Raw genomic sequence first — 21,245 nt, 5'->3', positions numbered from 1 at the left:
TTCAGCCAAGGATAAAGCTGACCTGCTAGCATCCCATTTTTCTTCCAGCTCATGTATTAATGATCTTGGTAAAACACCTCCCACCATTCCCAACACACTCCATTCAATGCCTCCTGTGGTCTTCCGTCAAAAGGATATCAGAAGGATTTTGATGAATCTCGATGCTAAGAAAGCTCCAGGTCCTGATGGTATTTCTCCACTTGTTCTCAAAACCTGTGCTCCTGAACTTACTCCTATTCTTTGCCGCCTTTTTTCACTTTCTTATTCCAAAGGTGTTTTTCCTTCTGCTTGGAAATTTGCTTATATCCAGCCAGTTCCTAAAAAGGGTGACAAATCCCTCCCATCCAATTATCGTCCCATTGCAATTACTTCTACTCTTTCTAAAGTAATGGAGAAATCAATTAACCGCCAACTCTTAAACTACCTAGAAACCTTCTGTCTAATCAACGATCGCCAGTATGGATTCCGTCAGTGTCGATCCACTGGTGATATTCTGGCTTATGTTACCCATTTATGGACTAATTCAATGGAAAGGTTCGGTGAAACACAGGTAGTTGCTCTTGACATCTCAAAGGCTTTTGATCGTGTTTGGCATAAAGGTCTTCTAAACAAGCTTCCATCTTATGGTTTGCCAACTGTTTTTTGTAATTGGTTATCCAGTTTTCTCTCTGATTGCTCACTGAGGGTGATGGTAGATGGCTCTTTGTCTTCTAACTTCTCCACTAATGCCGGTGTCCCCCAAGGTTCAGTTCTTTCCCCCCACCCTTTTCCTCTTGTATGTTAATGACCTTCTTCCATTAACTGGAAATCCAATCCATAGTTTTGCCGATGATAGCACATTGCATTCCACTTTCCATTTTGAGAAACCTTGTCCTGCTCAATCAGCTTCAGCATCTTGAAAATCTGCTACCAATTCCTTAAATGCCGATCTTCAGGTAATTCTCCAGTGGGGCAAAGACAACTTAGTTGATTTCAACCCTTCTAAAACTCAGTCTTGTCTTATATCTCGCAAAAAGGATTCTTCTACTCCTATGCTTATCTTTAGTGACACTCGTATTTCTAGGCAAAATGATATATCTCTTTTGGGGATTACCCTGACTTCTAATCTCTCTTGGCACAAGCACATTACAAACATTGCTTCCTTTGCATCTGAAAAACTTGGTTTTTTCTTTCGCTCTCGGCCTACTTTTCTTCCAAACAGCTGCTCACTCTGTATAAATCGCAAATCCGCCCTGCCATGGAACATTGTTCCTACATCTGGGGTGGTGCCCCCAAAACCTCTCTCAAGCTTCTTGATTCCATTCGGAAGAGGGCAGTTAGGTTAATTAATGATACATCTCTAACAGAGTCTCTCCACTCGCTTTCTCATAGACGTACTGTTTATGCTGCATGCCTCTTCTACAGATACTTCGATGGGCACTGTTCTTCTGAATTGGCTTGTATAATTCCTGCTCTCTCTTTCAAAACAATCCGAACACGTGCCGCCACCAGCCAACATCCATTTACTGTCCAACTTCAAACCCACAGAACCAACTTTTCGTCTTCCTCATTTATTCATTCAGCTGCCGTTTTCTGGAACAACCTTCCTTCATATGTATTTCCTGAAAATTACAATCTACAGAAGTTCAAGTGCAATGTCAACAAATATCTTCTTTCGTCTTCTCAACCTCCAACCCAAGCACGGTACTAAGTACTATAGGTTCTAATACCTCTCGTGTTTGGGGTTCACATAAAAAAAAAAAAAAAAATTAGTGATTAGCGATTATCCCAAAGAGATGGTAATAATCTGAATTTTGTGTTTATCCCGAGAGGTGGGGTTAAACACTGTGTCGTCGTGTTCCTAAATTGGTTAATTTAGCTTAATGATGTTACCATCAAACACCATACTTTTATATATATCTGATATGTTCAATGTACATATAGACCGAAACAGAATTTATGATGGCTTTTCGTCTTCCTACAGAGCAAGTTCCTTGCGGGAAACCAACAAGATAATTCATTTTTAGTACCAGGATTATCGTAAGCTCATCCGAAGAGCAAATGTGTCCCATCTTACCTTGGAATCCAGGACTGCAGACCTTAAGACATCTATGTTTTAAATCGCTGGTTGGAATCAAACTCGTAAAGAATGATTATCTAATGGTCTTCTACCTCTTATGGACTTGTGACATTGCAAAACCATAAAGTGTAAATAAAGTGTGACTACATCGGTTAAAATATTATGAAGGCCAGTGCGAACACTAATGCTGCAGTTTATAGGTAAATTAGGTATAGAGGTAAGTAAAAATCATAAGGTGGAGGTTGCTAACCCTAAAGTAACCTCTGCCTAGATAAGTGGTCCATAAATCCTTCTTAATTGTAAACAGCTAAGTGTAACCAAAGAACTGCATCATAGCTTAAAATTAACAGGCCGATGGTATCTCGTGCAAGCAGAGAAACCGGAACGACTCGCGGAGAAAAATCCTACTCCGTGAGTTGTTGTTACTACCTTAGGCCGGCTAGCTACGGCTCCGACTGAAGACGTTTAAGATTTCCTCCTGTCTCTAGAGATTCAAACTGTTTTTAGTGAGGAATAATAAGTGGCGAAAAGACTATACTCTCATGGTGGACAAAATTGGCAAAAAATAAAAAACGAAATTTGATAATAGCATTCTCAGAAATCTCCCCCCCCCCCTCTCTCATTGGTCTGATGACAGTATCCCACGGACACAGAAACGTACCTTTCTCGCAGTTTAATTATTTGGTTTGATTAGGTTACGGGTGATATTGTAACTTCTCTTTTGCTCTAAAAATGTACCAAAAATCATTTATCACGTACAATAAATATTTCGCTTTCTTAACACACTTTACCTGTAAATTAATATTGACTTAACTCTATTTTAGATAAATAATTATTCGCCGTTCCTTACCTATTTTCAATTTTGATTTTAATTTTATCTTTAATATACCTATGTAAATATATATTTCGATTGACAAACATTCATTCTTTGTGGTTGTACCTGCTTATTACTTCATCTTCACTAATAATAACAGTAATTATGTTTTCTGTAGCAATGGTAACAGCTATTCTTGGCAATGTGTGTATTTTCTGCAACACACGCATAGTCACCCTCTCTCCAATATCTATTCATTTCGTCTCCTCAATATTAATGTCGGTGATTTCGCTGAGGCAAGTAGGTCTATGTAGTTATATTCTGTCGATGTAATCATTAATTTAGCACGCATAAAAATAGATGGCTTTATCACATAAGTGTTTCTTCTTGAATACGTCGAATTTGATTGCATGCAATAAAAACATGTTGTCATACTATAATAATGGAAAGAACTCTTTTAATGTTTAATTTCTGGCTTTCCACGCTCAGTTTTTATCTCCGCCTTCTGTTGCTGTTTACCTACAAACGTGCTTGGAATATCCATCTCAGATTAAGCCTATTTGTGTGGACTGTGAAACACCTTTTTAGATGGCCAGGGCTTTACTAATAGTGTCTGCCATTGTGCCGACACGTGACTTACCATCTCACCTAGTTATGTAGAGTACAGGTAGTAGGCAAACCTCCCGCGTGGTACCTGTTAAGCTACATCTTGTACGTTGCACCACCTGTACTCAGCAATCGGGACACCTGTCCCACCGATCTCCAGTCGGATCACGTGATGAGGAAAAAAAAAGAGAGAAAGAGAGACTTGCCTTCTGTAGTATGCCGAAAATATTGGACGTATTTTGTAGTCTGCTCGTGTCCGGAGAAGTTAATAATTGTGTGCTTGTCTTGAACAGATTGTTTTGAAAGTGTTGTTCGTTACCATGGTAATTGGTTTATGGAAGGAATTGACTGTCTGCGTGCACAGGATGTGGCATCGAGGTTTACTGGGCTGACCGAGACTTTCTCAGGCAGGTACGCGAAAGTAGCCATCGATCGCTCATGTGCCTACTAGCCACATTCATATGTTTTCATACATTGGCTATTGGGTGGCATATAGATTCCTGACCGGTAGCGCGTGTGTGTGGGTGGGTGGGTAGGGAGATAGCTGGTATCGGTGGACACTCCGAAATATTGCACCCTTACTTCATGCAGACAGCTATAGGAAATGCAAAGCGAGGAAAGGTCGTCCATCGTGTCACGTGTTCGACATGTGCTGCGCAATTGCTCCCGGTCATGACAGAGGGCGCCGGTTGAAGGTAAGTGCGATTTACAAACTGTTGTTAGGTGTAAGAGCGTTTATCAGTTAAATGGGTACACCCCTACGTCTACTGCAGATGTTTCTTCCTTAAAACTTTTCTGTGGTAGCTTTATATTGCAGTAAGGGCGACGATTTTTCTTTTAAATGGCAAAAAAAAAAAACGTCTTCTGGTGTTTGTTAGTTCAATTGGTGAGGACATTGGCTATTGGGTAGCATATAGATTCCGATGGACCATAAAAATTATTTCGTGTTTTCTAAGCTTCTTGACGATCGTTGATAAAATAATGTGGGCATGACGTAGCCGAGTGGTTAAGTAATAATGCAGTAACACACTCTTTTAAGTTGATCATGTTCGAGTTATATGACTACTAAATAAGGTTGATGATTGCAGTCTTGTCAGAGTTATAAACTACCGGATTATAAACAGAACATTTAATTCTTTGAGAATTATGCAAATGAACTAATTTGAGTTATGAACTGCGTAATGATAGATAATCATAATAATTAATGGATGTTTAGTTTTCGCGAACGCCAAAGTTTTAATTTTTCGTTTTTTTAAGTTCTCTTATCGATTTAACTGCGTTTAAACAATTGAATCGTAAGATGCAACAGTTTAAAACACATTTAGTTATCAGAACTGAAGACAAGTGCTTTTTCTTTTGTTCAATTGTCCTGCCAGATGTTCCAGTGGATTGGGCCATCTATTGATGCGTTGAATCTCTTGCCATTCACCAATAGAAAATCTGTGGGAGAAAAGCATGTTGAATGATCCCAATAAATGCCATTTCAATGCGTCAAAAATCATCAGCTAACCAATCTACAACCAGCGATTTTACAGTACAACATGGTTGAGTTAGTCGGCCTCAGACGAGAGTAGCATGGTTTTTTCTCCCGGAAACTCTGGTTTTTCATCCAGCAAATAGAAAATCGACCACAGAACACACGCAATTTGCAGACAATATAACGGAGCAATATGGCCTTATTCGCCGATGCTCCTAAAACAATAACCTTCGGTCAGCGTGAAACAACAAGAACCAGGGTTCTTCAGACCAACCAACCTTTTTCCAGACCTCCGCTGGTGTTCCTGATTCCAGTGTAAGTGTACCTTCGTATTTTTTGTTGATAGGAGTGGAACAGCGCCATAACACCCGATAAGAACGTTGGAAAATTATTATCAAGATTTTGACAGCCCTACACTTAACTAACAAAATTAAGGTGTTGTTGTTGTTGTCCCTTTGCAATATAAGGGTACATATTCAAGTGCCATTCATTAAACTAGCAATTTGTAATTCAATAAAAATTATATTCATTTTGAATTTTTTTTTTTTTTTTTTTTAGTGGGAAACAATGTGATTTTGGTAGTAACGTTCTGTCAAGCACAAGAATTATAATTTCAGATTTTTGTTGTTGTTGTTTCACTAGTCGGTGAAAATGGCGGAAGTGAAACACCGCTCCCGGCACACCAAGATCTCTTTGGTTACACGTCAATTGAGAAACACCGGTTTATCGTGTTTAATAACATCGATATCGTGCGATCGTAGCTGTAGCAGTAGGTACAACTATACAACCGGTAGACAAATTAATGGGAATTTCCTCTTTTGTAGAGCAACCTCGTACCTGACGGCTTTTATGTCGCTGATTGCCCATGGATGATCCGTAATATTGGCGCCAGGCAGGTTTAGCTTAAAAGTGAAAGAAATATTTGATTACACGCGCTTACGATCCACTCTGCTTTTTGCCATTATAACTGAGTGTAGTTCATCAGTAATATGTCGGTAGTGAAATTCTATCTACATATTGCTGATAAATGCTTACATTTTTCTGTTGTAGCGAACAAACGAAGACGCCATGACAGACTGTCTCCCATAATCGTCGGCAGCTGTGGTGCCAGAAATGATTAGCTGATTCTAATCTGAGGACTAAGTAAGTGTAAAGTGTTAATTGTCAAACGGTCCTAGGGGTTCCCTCCATCTACGCGTTGTATCCTCTGTTTGTGTATCACAGAACTCTGAAGGCCAGAGGTTTAAAACAAAGTGTAAAGTGTATGATGTTAGTGTTGTCATGTTGTGGTGTTCCTCTGACCATTTAGCTATTGGGTACCTGGTGGGATCCCCCCCCCCCTTGCCCATCTTCAGCGGCGTGGAGGCAGGTCAGGCAGCATAGAGGGATCGCAAATTTACTCTGGCATGCCCTGCCACCTGGTTTCCGAAGATTTCAGTGGCAAGGGCCAATATATATATATATATATATATATAGATAGATAGATATATATATATAGGCCCTTGCCACTAAAATGTATGTAAGATCAGATTAATGCCATCAATTGTAGTAGTACTAGTAGCATGAGATGCAAGAAAGCAAGCCAAAAAAAAAAAAATACAAAACAATTCCCTCTAAATGTTTGTCCAGTTCCTCCTTAAATTTATTTAGCCTATCAACTTCCACAACGACAGATGGAAGTTTGTTCCAGCAATTAATCACCCGTTGGCTAAAGGCAAATTTCCGCACATCTATTCTACATCTGTCTTTCCTCAGTTTGAACTTATGCCCCCTTAGGTTCGTAATCTGAACAAGTGGAAGAATCCCATCAGAATTCAGTGTGCTCAACCCATTCAAGGCCTTATACACCTCAATCATATCACCTCGCAGGTGCCTAGTCTCCAGCCGCTGCTATTTGCAGAACTTAAATCTCTCTTGGTAAGAGGATCCCTTCATTCCCCTCACCAATCTTGTTGCCCTTCTCTGTACACGCTCAAGCAAATCTACATCCTTCTTAAAATGAGGTCTCTAGACCTGTACGCAGTACTCAAGGCGTGGTCTGACCATTGCCTTATACAGAGGGACAATCACCTCCTTTTCCCTGCTAGCAAAATTCCTGTATATCATTGACAAAACCCCATGACTTGCCCCGCAACCTGTCTGCATTGGTCAGAAAAGTTCATATCTGACTGCACAATTACTCCCAGGTCTTTTTCATTTTCTACCACCTTAAGTGTAGTACCACACAGTTGGTACGTTTTTCTGGGGTTACTTCAACCCATATGCGGTACTTTGCATTTGTCAAAGTTAAACTTCAGTTGCCACTTCTCAGCCTATCTTCCCAAATTTTCTAGATCCTGTTGCAGTAGCACACTGCCATAACTGTCATTAACAGTCCTGCCAACCTTTGTATCATCTGCAAACTATATATATATATAGAAAACAACAGTGAGCCCAATACCGAACTCTGTGAGACTTCACTAATAACATTAGTCCACGAAGAGGACTAATGTTCACCCTCTGTCTTCTCCCACTCAACCATCCTTTTATCCATTGTAGCAATGTACCCTTAATACCATACTGCTCCAATTTGTACAGTAGTCTTCCACGCGCATCAGTGTCAAAAGCTTTCCTGAAATCCAAATATATGATATCAAAATTATTTTTTGCATCCAGTTCGTTTGTAACCACATCATAATATCCTATCAAATTTGTCAGACAAGACTTTCCCTTAACAAACCCATGATGTGTCTGAATTATTGCTGCAGTCTTGTCTAGATGATCCTGCAGTGCATCTTTAACCAGTGACTCCATTATTTTACCGGGAGCAGAAGTTAAAATAACTGGTCTGTAATTACTCCTGTCACCCTTCCATCCCCCTTTGTGAATTGGGGATATATTTTCACATCAATTGTAATTTTAATACACTTTGAATACTTACATAGTATTAAATACAAATACATAGGGGACTTGTCTACCAGGATTCTACCTAGTATTCTTATAGATAATATTCTAGAGCTAGGAGCCATAATTTCAAGTTACGGGGGGGGGGGGGTTGTTTAGAGTGGATTGCAAGAAGTTTTATTTTAGCCAGTGAGTTATAAATTACTGGAATAAGTTACCTACATGGGTGGTAGAGGCTGATAGTCTTGGGAAATTCAAAGGTCAGCTGGATAATTACCTAAGCGAGGAGGGAAATGCATAAGTTGTCCATTTCCTTTTCTCTTATTAATTATTATTATTATTATTTTAAATTTTTCTTATTATTATTAATTTGTTTCTGTTATTATTTTATGTATTTTTTGTTATTTTATTTTATTATCATTATTTATTTTTTGGCTGGTGTAGCATAAACCATAAGCGATCAATAATGGCCACATGGTGCAAGGCACCATGTGGCCATTATTATTAATACAGTACCAGTATCCGGTTAAGGTCTTGTAAAGTCTGACAGTGTATAAGGCTCAGCCAGATGACTAAAAGTGGTAAAATATAAAGCACGCTCCTGTCGATATCGTGGACTCGGATAAAATATGAAGTATGGTTAAAACAGTGCCACAATTCTCACACATAGGACAGTCATCAGCCCTCAGTAGAAAAGCACCCGTAAGATGACTATGTCCTATGCGGAGGCGAGCTAAAACAACTTCCTCTGTGCGATTCCTGCGCAGACTAGACTGCCACGGTTTAATTAAAGGCTTTCTCTGATATAGTTTATTCTTTTTCTGCCCATGCCACTGGGAGAATAATTTGGAGTGTATCATGTCTGTATACGAGACCATGACTTTGGTAGGACAGTGTAAGTTTTTGACTTTTTTTTTTTTTTTTTTTTTTTTTAATTTCGTAGTCCTGTATATCAAGTAAATTTTGTATTCAAGATTTGCACTTTTTTTTGCCTTCTGGAACCTACTTTTATGATTTAAAACTTCTACACTAATAGCTTATAAAACGTTGATAACACTTCCTAGCCGAAATATTAGAGAATGCAGTTAATAGTTGTCTTTTATTTAACGCAAATGATGTAATGGCTTTAAAATGTATTGTAGTCTACAAGAACTACTTAAACGCGCCTGATTTAAAAAAAAAAATAATCTGAGATCACAAAACGTGGGCCGTTTGTCATGGACATTGCCAAATTATGGACCCTACATTAGGGTCGACGAACCTGTGGAGTACACTGTCATCCCAATTCTCTTTACTTAGCGGTTAAGTAAAAGAAACTTAGGTTAGCAGCACACGGGCACATCACAAATTTTTTTCCCATAAACCTGTTTTCCCGGAAATTCTGGTTTTTCCAGCAAAACAGACAAATCGACCACAGAACACCTGCAATTATGAACATAACTGACGTGGGTTTACAAGTTCGGTCTTGGTTGGCCCTAATGTAATAGTTTTGTGATAGACATCAGAAATTTTGGCAGACTCTCTCAATAAGGTTCCCAACCCTGCCTTACACGACTGTCTTTTTTGTCTAGGCCCTGATTTTAGGTTCTTGGGTATGCTTGCGCCCTCTACAATCATGCTGTTCTTTAACTTACCGATATCGCCTGCTTTCCTCATAATAAATCATTAATGATACCATTGAATCTATGCAATTTTACTTATAATTTCAGTTCAATAAATGGGACAAACAAGAGAAAAATCACGAATTATTCTATTTATACACCGACTAGAGACTTTCGCATATAGGCATGGCAAATTCTCTTGAACTCTTTTACATACGATTACACATTGCCTAAACTCCTAAAATATCGTTCAATGTCATGAAGCATGTCACAATATCAATTTATAATGCCATAGCATACTGCAGATCACTGTGCGTTAGCAACAACACCCCTTTTTCCTGTTCTGTTAATGATACCGTAATGTTCTCATCAGATTCAAGGTCAAGTATGTCATCAGTCAGTTGTGCTTTTTATTTTTTGTAATATTCATGTGTAAAGACGCTAAGCCGTACATTAGCTCATTTAATGACTCACTATGGCAGCAGTGGTATCAGAGTGAACTGTCTTTCCACATCTCCAGTTAAATGCTTACCAGCACACTGTCTATCATACAGTATGTGGTAATATGATGTTGTTATGAAGCTATCACTATTCTGATGATGTCATCACTAATCCACATTTTGTGGCTGGCTATGGAACAATACCAAAATTCTGTATGTACTCCTATACATGTACTATATTTATATGTACGTTTATGGTGTATATATGCATAACTATTTACAAATGTATAGTTATGTAGTATTGTTGGGATATTACTCAGTCCATCACTTCATGGTAGTGATTTATAACTCCTGCCTTGATTTGATTACTTATTTCCACTTTTTTTGCGGTATCTCTTCCATTATAGTAGGGAGAAATTCTGTAGAACGATTAAGGTCATTAACTAGCTACCCAGATCCCTTCTCGTCGATAAACTATTGGTCTAAGAAGCACACTGCTTAATTAAGCATTCGATACTGCGAGGTATGTGCTCTCGTGGGCAGCATAGTCAATAAAATCATCGTCCTCCCCACATAGATGGAAAAGACCTGAGTTCGAACCCCATCAGTTTTTATGGGTATTTTTCACAAAGTGGCTGAGTTAATTGGTCTCAGGCAAGGGTAGAATGGTTTTCCTCTGGTAAGTCGGATTTTTCTTTGTCCAGCAAACAGATAATCGACCACAGAACATATTCAATTTACAGACATTAAGATATATGGCTCAATACAGCCTAAGTAGCTGATGCGCCTAAAGCTCTGCAACAACCAACCAGCGAAAGAGGGCAGAACAGGAATAGACAGATCCTGGGGCAAGAAAGATTGTGGAGTTGCACAGTAAGAACTTTTATTGCTCTGAGTTGAAATCGCTGCTTGAACATCACATTCAAGGAAATTAAAAAAAATGTGTATAGTAATACTACATTTATTTCTTTTTAGTATTTATGCGTTTTTTTGAGGAACAAGAATAAACAGGCCCTGGAGCAAGAAAGATTGCGGATTACTGAAAGGATGAGCCTCTTTTTGCCAGTTGCCTATACTGCGTGGAGAACTTTATCTGCCTGGATTGTAATCCTCAAATCTCTCTTCTTTTCTACTGTCTTTAGCACAGTTCTTCGTAATGTATGTCATTTTGGGATTGCAGTTTCCAAAATTTCAAACTTTTGCGTTTTGTAACATTTAAAAAGGGTTGCAAATTTTCTGACCATCCCTGAAACCTATCCAATGAAGTAACAGATAGCTAGCGATTGCCCATCCAATACCATAAATAGCTAGTTAGCTATTTCTTCAAATGGCTTGCTATTTAGCAATCTATTTATCTTTCCCCGCTTTCCTATTATGCCAGTGAAGGGGGTGTTACGCAATGACTAAATTGAGTTAAATAAATGCTACAAGACTGTGCTTATCCTAAAAAAAAAAAAAAATGAAGTGTTTTCAAGGAAAATACCTCTTTTTTTTTATGAAGGATGAGCCTCCTATGCATTTTTTTTTATCTGGTTGGGAAGTTTTTCTGGTTAGGAATTAAAAAATTGCCAAACAAGAGGTTGCGAATAACCACCTATATTACTATTTTTCACTCCCTCCAATTTTTCACTCTGGGTCTATTTCTAAAACAATGCATATTCCAGAAAACTTAGTACAGAATCTTAAAACAGTGGTAATTAAAAAGAAATTGCCAAAATTGATCATGTTATGTTTGAAAGCTTCAGAAATGTGCCAAAAAGAATATTTTCATCCATTGAAGATAAAGGAATAATTAATTTTTAACATTACCATACATTTCTGTATCACCATAATTTTTTGTTTATTATATAATAAAAGTGTCAGAAATGTTAAAACAGGATTGAACACTAAGATAGGATTGTAAGGCATCATCATCTAAAGGGTGATTTTATTGTTTCGCAAAGCGAAATGGAATTCGATCAAAAAATAAATAAAATTTCAGCATTGTGCAAATGGTTCGGGACAATAGGACGTAATATAATCTACTATAACACAGTATTAAATGTGTTAGCAAAATTGCATACGCTACTACACCACCCTCCAAAAAGTATCCAGACACCTTCCTCGATAAAGAAGTGACTCAGACCGGTATATAAGAAAGACGTACGAGACACAAATTAGTTATTCTTGTCACGATACATAGAGTGAACTAGTTGATTGCGAATTTGCGTTATTGCCGGATGTCATCCTGCTGGTTTGTCGATTCGTGCAATTGCTGACAGCCTACACCCGAAATCGACCGTCAGTGATGTTATCATAGAATGTAAGTGTGACGTTCTCATCAACGTCCAGAAACGCATAGAAAGATTACGGAAATGCACTCCATGTGGCCAGAGAATGCTCAGAAAGGTGGTACGACAATCTCATCGCACATTTCCCAAAAAACAAAATCAAGAGTTTAAGGCATCAACAGCGTTTGAGATCTGTACGAACACTCAACATACGGAGCTCTCATTTTTGATAGGAAAGTGGTAGAACTCTTCAACTGGTCTAAACTGAAATCGGTTCTATAGAGTGACGAATCTCACTGCATCGTATTTCTGCAATATGGTTGGATGTGATCGTGGAAGATACCCCTGGAGAACGTGTGCTGCCGGAGTGTAATGTTCAAACAATGAAGTTCGGAGGAAGTGGGGTTATGGTGTGGAGCTGCTTCTTATGGTATGTCCTAGGATCTCGAGTGGTTATGCGGGGAGAGCTATGAGTGCCGAAGGATAATATCCCATGGATATTATACATCCATGTTGACATGGATGTATAAAAGTTGGAATGGTCGGCGCAAAGTACCGATTTTAACTCTATGGGATGAACTAGAACGTCGGGTGAGGGCCTAATAAATATGTTTCCTAACTGTTCCTGCAAGAGGAATAGAGGACTATGTCCGCTACAGTGTGCCGTTTCTGGATGGATAGCCCATCTGGGAAGGCAGAGTGGGGTTACAGTGGCCAAAAAAGGAACGACATGCTACTGAAGAGTATCGGTGACGTCTATGTGAAACCAACACGAGTTCCGGATACTTTTTGGGAGGATAGTGTATACCAAGCCAACTTGATTATACTGGATGCGTCGTCACCTTAAGTAAACTCCACCTATGGTTGGAATAATAATAATAATAATAAAAAAGTGTGTGTTAAGCGTTAAAGCAACTAAGGGCTACGAGGCGTCATTATGTTGTCTGTAAGTATATTTTATGGTCGATTTACCTGTTTTCTAGATGAAAAACCCGAATTTCAGGGAGGAAAAAAATCATGCAATTCTGCTTGAGACCGGCTAAATCAGCCGCGTTCTGAAAAAACCTCAGTTAAAAATTCTTCGCGTCATTGACGAGATTCGGACAGAGGTCACCTTGTATGGGAAGGATGTGAGTATATCCAGTGTGCTACGGCCAGGGCTTTAATTCATAAATAAAGTACAATTTCATAATCTACCATTAACAGAATCGTTAATGTATGAAACGTTGAAACATATAAGAACTCGTCTTGTTTTTCATCCATAGAATCCATTGTGTACGATACTGTTATAGTCTCACAAACATCCCATATCGCTAATTACCATTTCTTATTCTGAATAAAAGATATGAAACGGTCGGGTTTTTTTTTTTTTTTTTCCAGATGAATTCGGGCAACCTTTTACCACGCATTAGTTTTCCCTTGGCTGCCTGTCTGTGATATATCATGTTGACCCTCTTTCACTGGTATGCCTTTATAACCTATCCGCTTATACGTAGTTAAGAGCATATGCGATGTCGTTGCCGTTAGTGCTTTGATGTCGTGACTGTGACCATTTCCATTCTCTTTTCTGGTGGTTTCTGCTTAATAAAGTTCTGCTGTATTCAGGGTTTCTATTGACAACTCGATATATCGACTAACAGCTGCAGCAGAGGCAGCAAGAAAGAGCTGCGTGTTTTAATTTCCTACCCCCTACCCTTCCTTTTATGTTTGCGAGGATGATGGTGTCGCCAATTATGAAATATTTATCATTAGCCTGTTTCCTTTCCGTCCTTTATGATGTATAAAATTAATAAAGTTCCTATTAACCATTGCTTCTAACTGGGTGTGTCTTGTTAGCTAAAGTCCGGTTGCGTTTTTGCCAAAGAAGCGAAAGACCCCAGTTAGGTCTAAATGATTGCAAAGATGTATATCTGTCTCTTGTAGTTTTAAATTAATCGTTGGCGCCTTTTTAATAAGGCGGATGCAACTTTAAAATTCCTGTTGTCCATATGAATATTTGGTACGTCTCGAAGGCGAGTTCAATAACCAGGTTTTGTTGTTGTTGGGTTTTGGGAGAAAGGATCGTTTAGATATAATTATGGAAGGAGCAGATAAGTAAAACAGAATTGGTTATATAGTAATTCATTTTAATATTACTACTATTAATTCAACTAGTATTAATTCATTTTAATACGTTACCATGACCTTGTCTACTCCTCATTTTGGGGCGGTCAGTGTTTCTCAAAACCCCCCTTGTTTCAATTATTACCATTGGCCAAAAAATAGAAATCTTTTGCAATTGGCAGCAACAGATAATTAAGCGCACAGTGTACAAATGTAGGTTGTTACTTGATACGATCACAATTTCCTTGGTAGTAAATAAATACTGTATATTTCCTGGGGCTTTTCTGGTGATCTTTTCAATTTTCAGAAAGGTGTTATTGTTTGAGCACGTTTAGCTGGAGCCATAATTGAAAAAAACAAAGGAAATCACTGGTGTTTGTCGAAAGCAGCCATCTCATACGTGCAGAATGCATGCAAGAGGAAAGAAGAATGCAGCTCTAAAAGGAAGATATACGGCAGAAAGTCGGTACTCCAAGAACGAGATCGCAGGAATTTAAAGCGAATTGCGCGTCAGAATATAAGGTCCACTGTGCAGCAAATGACAGAAAATTTCAAAAAAAGATTATTTCCCACCCGACTATGCGGCGTAGTTGAAGAATCTGGGAGTTGGTATTCGTGTGCCTAAACGAAACAACTTCGTACTGTGAAAAAAAAAAACAGAAAAAAAACTAAAAATTTGATTGTAATAGTGCCACAACACAAAGACTGTGGAATGGAAAAAGATCACGTTGTCTGACGAGTCTCGATTTTTCTTTTCTTTTTTTTTTTTTTTTTTTTTGCTCTAATAGTAGGGTGAAAGTGTGTCCATGAACTCCGTGAAGCCATGTATCCAGAGTGCCTAGTGTGCACCATTCAGGCGGCTGAAGGTGGTATCATGACCTGGGGTATGTTTTGTTGGTATGGACTGGGTCTGTTCATACTGTTAGAAAGCCATGTTAACGCCGATGAATATCTTTCTGTCGTAACAAACCAACTTCACCTTGCACCCCTTCATTTTCACTTGCGATGGATTCGTCACCCTTGGTCCTTTTACGAGTGAAAATATACCTTTCTCTGTCATTTTACTGATTCCCCTCAGGGTCCTATATACCTCTACCAGATACCTCCTCTAAGATGTCTAGTTGCCAAACTTCACAGTCCGAACCTTCTAAGCTTCTTCATATGGATATCGATTAGCACCCATCTAATCTGGTTGTCTGTCTTCGAACTCTTTCTAGAAGTTCTATGGCTTCCTTCAAGCATGTCCTCTAGACCTGAACACAATATTCTAAATGCGATGTCACCATCATGGACACTATCTGCTTTCTTTACCCATTTGTTTACAGTGCATTTCATGTCTAACTGAATCGATATATCGACTAACCCTTCAGTCATTTTTGTCCTAGATCACTTTTAACTCTGTTCCCCCTATAAGTAACTCCTGGATTTCTGTTCCCCCTATAAGTAACTCCTGGATTTCTGTTCCCTATGTGCAAAACTTTACATTTAAAAGTTCAATTTCCATTTCACAGAACATTTGTGTAAACCATGTCATTCTGAAACAAAATGGCCTGGTCTGGTCATCAGCCACCCTTCCTATCTTTAAATCGTCAGAAGACTTTGGAAATTTACCCCGCTCTCCCTAATTAATGTCAAATCAGATCAAAGGGAAACAAATTGTTATCCTGAATGGATCTCCAAAATCTTTCATGGCGCGTATGAGTGCACTCATGAATCAGTGGGCACCATTGCCATATATTTACTCTTTTTAGTTGCCTCATCAATAACAAATGATCTACGTATCCTTTTTTTTAATAACAGGGCTATAATATTCCTTATTTATTAGAAATTTTGTTCATATTCCATCCACCATGATTCTGTCTTCCGTGATTTATTTGCATATGTATATTCATTGTCGTATTACCATTCATTTTTATTTTCTGTTCATCAATCTTTTGAGATGATTATATTTAGGAATGAGTCACGTTTCCATGTGTATTGATTCTCAAGTGTAAAAGCAGCATAATACACTAAATTCGAAATATTAAAGTAAAAAACTTTGAATCTTTTGACTTTTTTTTAAGATAAATAAATGCAAAGTTTATTTTAATACTGATGAAAAATGGCAATATAATGTTTATTGTTCGTGTGTGACAGAGCATTGCAGATAGCAGTGTATTGCAGTTGGTAGCAGTGAAACGAAAAGCGCATGAGGACATTGTGACGCTGTTGTCGGAACTGAACACTAATTAACAGTTAAAAGTTAGAAGGATGTTTCAATTATAACTCGTGAAGTGTTTTAATTGTCGTTTTTCTCAAGATAAACAAAGACAGCTTCCAAAACGTATCTTTAGTGGGATATAAAAATCACAAATTTCATAAGAGGAAGTACATGTTCTCAGTTTCAAAGGTATAGAGATGATATCGCTAATTAATGGTTTGGATAGTAAAACGTGTTTAATGAGGATAGTGCATTTTAATGTCTATTACAAGTTTGTTGAATACTTTTATTTATAATGCTCACAAAAAGGGGAGGAGGGGAAAGAACCAACGAAAAGATAAGTCATCTTGAAGCACTGTGACTATGTTCCTTATAATGCATTAGTCCTTTTATTGTTCGTAAGACTAATGAACATGTTCCTGCAGCTATCTTTCGTCCTTGAGACATGAAAGGGCACTTCTTAACAGACATAATCTTTTCCACGTGACCACGAATGGCGCCCAACAGTGGCCATTATTCCAGATGGCCGTTCAGGGATTGCGTGCCTCTACATAAAGCTAACTGTTGCCATGGTGGTATTCTATATCACATGTGTTCTCGTGCACCCTAGGAACACCTGTATTGATGTGCTGCGTTTCAAGAATAACAACGGGAACCTCAGCGTTATCCCTGCAGGTAATAAAACGTCTACTTATACTTCTCTCTACGGTATCTGCGTAACATGTTGCTCATTAATCAATTGTCTGGGTCTTGCGTCTCGTGAACCGTCGGTCAAGGGTTCATTGGGCGAACGGATGAACTGGATGGCGAAACATATTCATTTTTCAGTCGAGTAATATCTATTGCAGTTCCTCATTCTTTTGCTGTCACTCACCTGCCCAGACTTGCACGACTCTTCTTCCAATTCTTTTAACACGAAATGCAATACCTTTTGTTCAGGTGAGTCACCCAACCCACTGCCTTGTGGGACCGCAAGTTTTCATTATTCAGAACACGAACATTGCCAATAATAAGTTCCTGGATTTATTCCTTCTGTGGACTTCATAATGGGCTTAGGTGCACAGATTACTGATTGAAAAGGGAACAACTTAGAGTTCCTCAGGAAGCCCCATCCTTATTAATCCCTGATAATAATTTATTATCTTAATCAAAAACATCACTATCAAAATCTCTTGTTTATTCTCTTCATCCTGCTGAAAATATCCGAAATATTTTATTTACTTGTTTTATTTTAATCAAATTAAAAATTATATATCCTACTATTTTAGCACTTACAAAAGTCGTCCAAACAGCACCGTTTTAGAGGCGGGATGGGATTGTAAGCAAATTCAGGAAATATAATTTTTATGAATGCTCAGTATGTTGAAATAAGAGTCCAGAAAGCTTGTAGAGTCATTGCAGAAGAAAGTAATGAAGCTGTACTTTTACAAGGATTACAAGTATAGAAAAAACAATTGGTGTATTTGTAGATGCACTACTGTGTATATAATTCCTTGAATAATTCCTGGTTCTGTAGATATGTTTACTCAAAACAGTTCATTGTTGATTTCCATGAAGTTAAAGTAGTTGGTGGTATTGTAGTGGAACATGATAAAGTATTACGCGCAGTGGATACTGCTCAAGATGTGAACGGATTTCTTGCTACCTTTTTTATTCACCGTAGGATCCAATTAGCTTGTTGTCTTACATCTACAAGTTGTTCACAAGGGTCATTACTAACAGATTAGAAAGAAAACTTGATGAGAATCAACCGAAAGAGAAAGATGGCTTTAGGGCAGGATTCTCAACAATTGATCTCCTTCGCGTAATATGATAGCTAATGGAGAAAGCAAATGAATATAACACACCATTATGCCTTGCATTTGTGGATTATGAAAAGGCATTTGACTCCATACAGCATAAGACAATGTTTCGGGCACTGGAAAGACAAGGCATAGATATCCCCATATATTATGATTTTGAAGAAAATATATGAGAACGCTACCTCCTTTATTAGACTAGACAAAGACATTAGCAAATACAAAATTGAGAAAAGAGTTCGACAGGGAGACACAATGTCTCTGAAGTTGTTTACTGCTGCCCTTGAAAGAAGATTGGACTGGTCGTAGAAAGGGACCATTGTGAATGGAGAGTACCTAAACCATTTGCGATTTGCAGATGACATTGTGATGATAAGCTATGATCCGGAAGAATTAGAGAAAAATCTTAATCAGTTATGCAGAGTTAGTAAGGATTTCGGACTAAAGATGAATAAGGTTGAAACAAAAGTATGATGAACAAGTATGCCACAGGAAGGGATATGATCATTTTAGGAGCAGAAATTAAAAATGTCGATTCATATCCTTATCTTGGACAAGTCATTAGCTGTAGTAATGATAAATAGTTGGAAGTCAAGAGAAGAATAAATTTCGGATGGATAGAATTTAGGAAATATAGTCACATACTGAGGAGCAATGTCCCAATTTGTCTGAAACGTAAAATAATGAACCAATGTATACTTCCCACCATGACTTATGGAAGTGAAACTTGAGCACTTACCAAAAGAACGCAAGAGAAGCTGAAAACTAAATAGAGAAGAATGGAACGAATTACTGTATATTAGGAATCAGACTGTTGGATAAGAAGAGAAGCAAAACTCAAGTAAAGGACATTCTTATCAAAACTAAAGAACTGAAATACTCTTGCGCAGGACACAGCTCGACTAAGAAAATAACACAGAAGGAAAATAAAACCAGGAAGACAACAACGGAGATGGACAGGAGAAATTCAAGAGTTCGTGGGCAGTAAATGGATGGCCATTGCACAAATCAGAAGGAACTGGAAAGTTGCTGGACAGGTTTTCATCCTGCAGCGGATTGAAAATGGTGATAATGATGATGAGGATCCAATGTTCTACATTGGTGAAGTTACTGGGACATGAGAGTGGTGTAGATGCTCAGATGACCGAGGAGTGTAATGCAAAAGGATGAACGTACGTATTGTTAATTAGTTTTGTATCAAAGAATCCCCTTAATTCTTGATATTTATTACTGAGGTCAGTATTGGTTAACAAGAAGCCATGAAATGATTTTTGAAAGCGATTATATCCACAGTAGTAAATGGCGATGAAAACCTAACAGGCAGAAGGCTTGAGAAAAAAATAAGACTGAAATACTGTACTCTGGTGCGTTTTTGGATTTAAGGCTGTCATTTCCAAGATATATCATGCGAAAGCTTTATGCTGGCTTGTCCATGCCTCTCTTCAGGCCAGCACTGTGCTTAATCGGGACCAGAACATCAATACCTACTGTATAACGTTTATCCAATTGAAATCTGCTGCATATCCATCTATAACATTCGCAACTGTTAACATTTCAAAACAACTGTAGTGTTATTTTACATCAGGTTGAAGATGTTAAGACTAACGCTGTATCCCTCTTGGAAATGTTGAATTCAGCAACTGTGGAACCTTTGAACCAAAGTGCATAGATAGCGTAATATTGAATCAGAATGAACCATCAACGTCTTCCAATAGCAGCGATAACATTACATTCTGAAAAAGAAATAGTGTAAGCAAGAGAGGTCAAAAAGAAACAAACATTTTAAGCTACCGATTATTCGATGTGCTGTAGCTCGTATACCTGTGTAAATTGGTGTTCTTGGATCGGTTTACTGTTTTCCGGACGACAATAGTAGTATCTTATATAAGGCGGCTCCGGAACGCTAGTTCAACTCCGTCTTGGTACACTGTGATAAATATTGATCTCTATAAAAGGCAAGAAATATGTGTTAATGTTATGTTTGTGCAGTGTGTATATTGTTGTGTTGTTTAGTGGTTTCTGGCCACTTTGATTTCAGGGAAGTAATCACCTGGAAAGCTTGCCCAGTGTCCGTCTATACAACGAGGAGGTGGGCCACAACTAAGAATGACTCGTTTTTTGATTCTCCTTCTTATTATTATTTTATTTTTATTATTTTTTTGGCTGGTGCAGCATAAGCCATAGGCTTCCTTGCACCATGTGGCCTTTGCTAATACTAATACTAAAACCCCAAATGCCCTGTACTGAATGCCCAAAGTGACTTTGGGATCATTCAAAAATAATTATACAGTAAAAAACAATAAATAAGCTAATTAAAAAATATATAATTATAAATAAAACAAATTTAAAAAAAATCCCGTATTCAGTGGTAGAGTGAAAGTCCAGTGGATACTAGCTGTGTCATGCCCAGGGTGCCCAAACCCAGGTTGAATCTCAAAAAAAAAAAAAATAAATAAAATAAATAAAATAAAATAGAAGCCAGCAAAAAAAAAAAAAAAAAAGAAATCCATCGGTAGAGTGCAAGACAGTGGATGGCAGTCCCGTGCCCATGAATCCCCAACCCAGGCACCAGCAAAATCCCTTTTCAAGGCGAGGAATGAGGGGGAAAATGGGGGTTGTAGGGAGAGGAAAGGAGAAAAGAGAATAGTTCAGTGAATAATGTCAATGTAAGCATCATCATCAACTTCACCAATCTTGGTTGGTGACGGTGCTGACAAGGATTAGCTTGATGGTGATGCGGAGAAGGATTAGCATACGTATTCTCTGCATAGGCTTATCCCTGAGAAGGAATCCGTTTATAATTGGATCAAAAAATCAACAGGGGTCGGTAGGTGGTTGTTTAGATGCAAGCAGTTGTTTTCGGCGAAGAAATTGCTCCTTGGACAGTTTCTTACAGAGCAAGAGCAAGCGAAGGAAGAAGGTGTGTCATAGGCAACTGTAAATTCACATATAGGTTTCCAGTTTTCAGTATCTTCACAATACACAGAGATGAA

Source organism: Mastigoproctus giganteus, chromosome 9, assembly GCF_048544385.1.
Source record: "Mastigoproctus giganteus isolate SK-2022 chromosome 9, ASM4854438v1, whole genome shotgun sequence".
Lineage (NCBI taxonomy): Eukaryota > Metazoa > Arthropoda > Arachnida > Uropygi > Thelyphonidae > Mastigoproctus > Mastigoproctus giganteus.
Note: the sequence above shows the minus strand (reverse complement) of the source record.